The sequence below is a fragment of the Clupea harengus genome, chromosome 7 (assembly GCF_900700415.2).
Source record: "Clupea harengus chromosome 7, Ch_v2.0.2, whole genome shotgun sequence".
NCBI lineage: Eukaryota > Metazoa > Chordata > Actinopteri > Clupeiformes > Clupeidae > Clupea > Clupea harengus.
In genome coordinates, this window is record NC_045158.1 from 22,255,489 (window position 1) to 22,262,988 (window position 7,500).

Here is a 7,500-nt window from a genome sequence, read left to right on the forward strand (position 1 = left end):
ACTATAAGCACATGTCAACATCACACTTTTTGCGAAACAATACACACAAGTGATTTGCAAAACACTAAACACACTTTTATGCTTTAGACACAGACGTATATCAAGATGTCACTTCCTTGCAATTCCAAAGCACTGCAAGTCAAATTACCACACTTTGTGGCAATTAGTTGAACACAGCCATCAAGTGTTATGCAGTTATGAAAACTGAGACAAGTTTAGTTGTTTTTGTTGTGATTCTCCATGTTTGACTGATTTGTGTATATGGAGAGAATTAAATAATATTTTGATCAGTCTGCAGCATTGGTATTGTGTAGTGTTCGGTGAATTTATTGAATATTTGCACTTTCTCTATGTACTTCACTTACACTACTCTAATCACTGAGAAGTAGAATTGCTAAAAGTGTTTTAGGTTTATAACAGCAGTGTGTAAGTGGTACAAACAGAATTCCGTCATATGCAACGTGTGTGTTTCATATGGTAACAAAATATGGTTTTGTTAAATTAGTGTATAGTTTTTACAAGAGTGTTTCATTTTGCAATGGATCTGAGGTGTTTTGCTCATTGGGTGTGTGGTTGTGCTAATTGTGTGAGTGAAATGAAAAACAAAACAAAGCAGTCAAAATTGTGTTTAAGCAATCGAGAAAAACTGTAATGTCCTTAACCATAGATGGATATTTGATAGTGGGTCCTCCCCTTGTGTAAAACCCTTAGGTCTGGAGGCGGATGAGGGGACAGCTTTAGCAGGCTGGGCTATTGCCCATGTACTGAATGCCAGGACCCACCACTGGCTGGCCCTGATATGACTGCAGGCGTGTTGAAGCTTCTCATTCTAATCTAGACTGCTAGCGTGGCTAATTGCTATGGGTATTCTAATCTAGACTGCTAGCGTGGCTAATTGCTATGGGAGGTTGCCGGTGGTGTTGCTGTGATGATTAATGGGGATTGTCCTCCATTTCATGGGTCCTTCCATTTTAGCATGCTGTCACTGATCCACTTCACTAACCATTACATAAGGGGGTTTATAACATCTAGTCAGACACGAGAACAACACATAGCACCACCATGCCCAGTAGAGCAGCTGGTTCTGGACAGTATCTGGCCCTGATCTGGCACAGATCCTCCAGACCCTAGCCAAACCTGTGTTAGACCCATGCCAAACCTGTGCTAGTCCCATGCTAAACCTGTGTTAGTCCCATGCTAAACCTATGATAGATATGTGCCAGACCCATGACAAACCCATGCCATATCTTCCATCTGGAGTCTAGGATGACCTTAAATAGAATTTGAATCTATTGTGTGCAGGCATGTGTATTGTGGCTGGTCGAATATGCCAACCAACACACCGCAATGGCGCTAACATGCTTTGACAAGCATATGCTAGCTGAGGCATATTGGGCTTCACGTGGACGTGCATGTCGCCCACTCAGTACATGCCTTTTCAGTATGACACGTGAAGGGGTCGGTCACACACATCTGGGCCAAATCTGAGCCAGTTCAGGTCCAGAATCAGAGACGGCCTGAGACCGGACAAGAGGGGACATGGCCCTCAGTCGGGCCCGATACGGTGAGACACCAGAACCGAATGGTGATGCACAGGTCAGCCAAGGATCCGATAGCCATCTGCCGAAACAAGCTTGTGACGATGTGCCGTCACTACAGATGAGTATGTGCTCTGACTGCCATGCCATCGAGCCTGGCTCTTTAGCGTTGGTGTGGTGACCACGCTCTCCCTTCGCTACAAAGCTAACAATGAATGCGTTCCAAAACTGAGTAGGGAATAGGCAAGGTCAAAGGCTAACACAACACCCTGTGCTGAGGCGCTGTTGACTAGATGCCACCTCTCACACACACACACACACACACACACATCCAACTGCGGTGACGTAGACACCGGCCCTGGTCAAGACGATACCTGCATCAGTCAGCTGTCAGTCACGCTCATGAGTCAAAAAGAACAACTGCAGTCAGATCCTACCACCGCACCAAGCCACTCCAGCCTGAGTGTGTGTGAGTCTCTGACCTGAGTGTGTGTGAGTCTCCAGCCTGAGTGTGTGTGTGTGAGTCTCCGGCCTGAGTGTGTGTGAGTCTCCAGCCTGAGTGTGTGAGAGTCTCCGGCCTGAGTGTGTGTGTGTGTGAGTCTCCAGCCTGAGTGTGTGTGAGTCTCCGGCCTGAGTGTGTGTGAGTAGATGAAACCTTGTTGAGAAAACCACGCAGCATCACATCTTGCTTAAGTCTCCATGGCTGCACTGGAAAATAATGTTCCTTACACGTTCCGTAAATAATGTTCCTTACACGTTCCTTGAAATACAAGGGTTTATTTGTCACTGCAGACAATGCAACTGAATCAGAAGACGACTTCTAGCAAGGGCCGTCACATCAGGATGACCCAAGGGGACCTCAGACTGTATGTGCTTAAAGGAGAACGTCTCAATTCCCTTAGATTGTGTGTATGTGAGAGAGAGACAGAATAGCTTAAAGGGCTGCGTTGTGCTTTAGGGAAATCTTTAGAAAGCTGTGTGGTGTACAGATAGAATAGTCCAAGTGTGCATCCTTGCAAGCTGCTCCTCCATTAAGCTGAGAGGGAAGGCGTGATGTTCGCTCTGGATGGCAGGCTTCTCCGCGCAGTGCTGCGGTTTGAGGGAAGGCGTGTTGTTCGCTCTGGATGGCAGGCTTCTCCGCGCACTGCTGCGGTTTGAGGGAAGGCGTGTTGTTCGCTCTGGATGGCAGGCTTCTCCGCGCAGTGCTGCGGTTTGAGGGAAGGCGTGTTGTTCGCTCTGGATGGCAGGCTTCTCCGCGCACTGCTGCGGTTCGAGGGAATGCGTGATGTTCGCTCTGGATGGCAGGCCTCTCCGCGCACCGCCGCGGTTCCTGGCTTCAAAACCCTCCTACAGTTTCACAGCTGTCTGCGGAGATCAGACGGAAGTACACTTTCCCCCCCCAGAAACGCTGTGTTGATTTTTTTCTCGTTGTAAATTATGTAAGATGTTCCTCAGATGTTCCTCAGAAGAATGCCTCAGTGTTGCTGGCCTCTTTAGAGTGCTGGCTGAAAGTAGGCTAATTTAGCAATCCCACAATTCTCATATTTTGATCACTTGCAAATTATTCTGCAAGGTAACGTAAGTCGGCCATTGTTGTTTGTCCAAAGCTGTGTGAATCCACTCCCCCTAGCCCTAAGCTCTGGGAGAAACACACACACACGCATGCACGCATGCATACACACACAGATATACACACACACACACACACACACACACACACACACACACACACACTCTCTAAGTTTAGTTTGGAGTTTCTGCTGTAAAAGTTAAAGTAAAAGTAGTTCTGCATGTACTTCTGCTATTTTAAGACATTTAATAATTTAATAACACAAGGCAATTCTGCTACATTTAGACCAAGGCTAATGTAATATTGTTGGCATGATTAAAAGAGTTTATCGTCATTCCTCTGTTCTCTATGCATCTTGCTTCTCTCTTATTCTATGGCGTTCCCCTGAAACAAAGAAACAAGACGCACAGCATCCACAATAATACTGCGACTAATAATCTATTGTCTCTTTCTTCAGAAGAACATCATTACTGAATGCTAGAGGCATTGTCATCACCTCAGTAGAAAAAAACACAAACGGCACTCTTCGGCGCATAGGTAACCGTTTACTTTAGTGAGACAGAGAGAGTTAATAGTGCTCCTTCAGTGGTGCGTGGGCCACTCGTTCCGTTTTGATAGATTTGACAGCTAACACGAAGAGAACGATCCGGAAAAACACTCTCCCGCTCTCACAAAGTTCTTATGTGAATGACTGAAATCACTCCATGGCCAAGCTGCTCCAAAGACCCGGCACCAATTCCTCTGTTGACAACACACACACACACACTCAAACGCAACACACACACACACACACACACACACACACACACACACACACACACACACACATACTCAAACACAACGCACACACACACTCACACACACACTCACATACATACACACGGCCCTTTCCTTTGGGACGTGCAGGTTATGGTTACTTCAGCAGGGACAAATGACGGCTGATTCCACCTGATTTATGTCAATTTATAGCTGGATCCATTCTGGGGGAATCTGCTAGCTGATGGGAAACAAGTTGAAAAGGATGATGAAGATGTAGACTCATATGGTATTTAAGGGTTGATATATAGACTCATCGATGAGGGTTCATCTGTGGACTCATATATAAGAGTTGATATATAGACTCATATATGAGGGTTGTGTGTGTGTGTGTGTGTGTGTGTGTGTGTGTGTGTGTGTGTGTTTGCGTGCGTGTGTGTGTGTTGTCAACAGAGGAATTGGTGCCTGGTCTCTGGAGCAGCTTCTGAAGCTTTACTACAGTGAAAATGCTGTACAAGGTCATGTCAGACTACACAGACAGCATACTCCAAACCCCCCAAATGACTTCTTGCCTGTTTTATACTTGTTTGCCTTTTTGCCAGTTATATATTTATCTACCTCCTTGGCTGTTGGCCTGTTTTATTTCTTTGGTGCGCCTTGTGAGAAAGCAGAGCCTCTGCACATAAAAGCAGAGACTATCAGGTTGGGGAAACAAGTAAACAGTAAACAAGCATGCTGACAGCCATCCACTCCTACTTGGGGTCCTGGTGATTGCTGTGATTGCTTTTCTGCCTGTGAGACACACTACTAACCTTGAGTTTGAGGAGTGTGTTAGTAAAGATGTATGCTGAGTGTCTGTTGGGTGTGTGTGTGTGTGTGTGTGTTGAGATGTCGGTTTGAAGTGGTCTGTTGGGTTCTGAGGTGTGTGTTTTGAATGTGTTAAGTCTACAATGCAACCACTCATCATCCTTTGTGTTAGTTGTGTGTTTCTGGTGGAAGAATGTTGGGTTCCCAATTGGGTACCAATGGTTCCCATTGGGCAAGGGTTATACTTCCACTGTTATTCGATGGTGTGTTCCTCTAGTTCCTGATTGGAGAATGTTTTATTACACTGGTTTCTCATTGGAGAATGTTGTGTTCAACTGGTTTCCACTTTGAGAATGATATATTCTATTGGTTTCTGATTGGAGAATGGTGTGTTCTACTGGTTTCTGATTGGAGAATGATGCGTTCTACTGATTTCTGATTGGAGAATGGTGTGTTCTACTGGTTTCTGATTGGAGAATGCTCCACTCACTTTTGATTGGAAAATGTTGTGTGCTGAGGGCTTCTGATTGGAGAAAATAGTGTACCAGCTACTGATTAAGAGTATTGTGTTATTAGTCGATAGTGCTAATAGTCAATTTGTTGTGTACTGATAATGTGGCATATGTTGTATGTGAGAAGTATTTCTGTAGCAGTGAAGATGTGTTATGATGCTGTTCACTGGAGGGCTTTTGTTTTTGTTTGTTGTTTGTTTTGTTGTGTTGCTGCATGAGTATATGTTATGTGAATACTACGTGCGGTGGACGTGGTCATGTTTGCTATGGACAGCTAGATTTGTGTGTTGTGTTGTGTTGTGTTGTGTTCAGCTTTGTGTGAGTGTGTAGGCAAAAGTGTGTTGTTATTTGTGTGTTGTGTTGTGTTCACCTGTGTGTGAGTGTGTAGGCAAAAGTGTGTTGTTATTTGTGTGTTGTGTTGTGTTCACCTGTGTGTAAGTGTGTAGGCAAAAGTGTGTTGTTATTTGTGTGTTGTGTTGTGTTGTGTTCACCTGTGTGTGAGTGTGTAGGCAAAACGGTGTTGTTATTTTTGTTTTGTGTTGTGTTCACCTGTGTGTGAGTGTATAGGCAAAAGTGTGTTGTTATTTGTGTGTTGTGTTGTGTTGTGTTCAGCTTTGTGTGAGTGTGTAGGCAAAAGTGTGTTGTTATTTGTGTGTTGTGTTGTGTTCACCTGTGTGTGAGTGTGTAGGCAAAAGTGTGTTGTTATTTGTGTGTTGTGTTGTGTTGTGTTCAGCTTTGTGTGAGTGTGTAGGCAAAAGTGTGTTGTTATTTGTGTGTTGTGTTTTGTTCACCTGTGTGTGAGTGTGTAGGCAAAAGTGTGTTGTTATTTTCTGTTTTGTGTTGTGTTCACCTGTGTGTGAGTGTGTAGGTGGAATTGTGTTGTTTGGCTGTTGCACAGAATGATGATGAGATCTGTTTGTTGTAGCTTGAGTTTGTTTCGTCAGTGAATAGCTGTCAGCACAGTGTTTGAGTATGTGTGTGTGTGTGTGTGTGTGTGTGTGTTTGAGTACATGTGTGTGCGTGTGTGTACAGATCCTGGGAGTAGCTGCGAGCGAGATAGCGAGAGAGAGAGAGAGAGAGAGAGAGAGAGAGAGAGAGAGAGAGGGAGAGGGAGAGGGAGAGGGAGAGAGAGAAAGAGAGGGAGGGAGATAGAAAGGGTACAGCATTGCGGGGCTATGGTGTGGGCGAGTGAGAGTGAAGCCTGTTCTTTTAATAGAAACTCTTTATAGCTGTCCCTCATCTCCCTTTCTCTACTCTCTCTCCCTCTCTCTCTCTCTCTCTGCCCTCATCTCAAAGGCAGTCATATGTATGGGAAAAGACTGAAAGGAGCAGTATGAATGCTTAATGTGATTTTCCACAGCTCGAGCTGACACACACACACACACACACACACACACACACACGCACACACACACACACACACACAGAGGTAGTGTGTGCCTTCCTCGTGACTTGACTCTGGTGATTGCTTGAATACAGCTGATTGTCACTCAACAAGTTCTCTCTGAAAAGAAGAAATAAAAAGAGATATGTCAGCGGCGTTAAAACAATGCCTTTCTATGGTGAGCTGACACACACAGTGTACTTCTTTATTTGGAATTGATAAATACGTACAGTACATATCATGGCAAAATCCAAATTTGGCTTAGAGGAAGTCTTAAATTGCAGAGAAAGTTTCAATCCATATTGTACATTAAGGGTAAAGGTGACACCTGCGCCTCCAGATGAAGAGGCTACCAATTAGTGCTGACACACAGACACACACACACACACTCACACACACACCATGGTTAAAACAATGCTTTGCTATGGTGAGCTGACACACACACACACACACACACACACACACACACACACACACACACACACACACACACACACACACACACACCATGGTTAAAACAATGCCTTGCCATGGTGAGCTGACACACACATACACAGACACACACACACACACACACACACACACACACACACACACATCATGGTTAAAACAATGCCTTGCCATGGTGAGCTGAGGGCTATTTTTACTCTTTTGCATCACAGGGACCAATTATCTCAACTTGGAATTAATTATTAAACCATAGTCGTTATTTTGGGTTTCATCGTCTGTTTATAATTTCATTTACAGAACAGCGCATAGTCGTTTCAAAGATGGCCGTGGATTGGGGAATAGCAGGACGCTAAGTTCATGATGGACTAATGTAGTCTCTGAATCATCCTCATTTTGACTCACGCCCAGGCTGGTGGATATTTTAGGCGCAAGAAGCAGAGAGCAGCTTTTACATAAGAACAGCCAACAATGGAAAGAAGAGAG

The 7,500-nt window shown here is 44.6% G+C and overlaps 1 protein-coding gene across 1 annotated transcript in view; it reads left to right on the forward strand.

The window, feature by feature from the left end:
• The window catches only part of LOC105891590 (citron Rho-interacting kinase), a 63,385-nt gene that overhangs the window by 7,112 nt on the left and 48,773 nt on the right, over positions 1-7,500 (forward strand). The gene's annotated exons all lie outside the window — the stretch shown is intronic.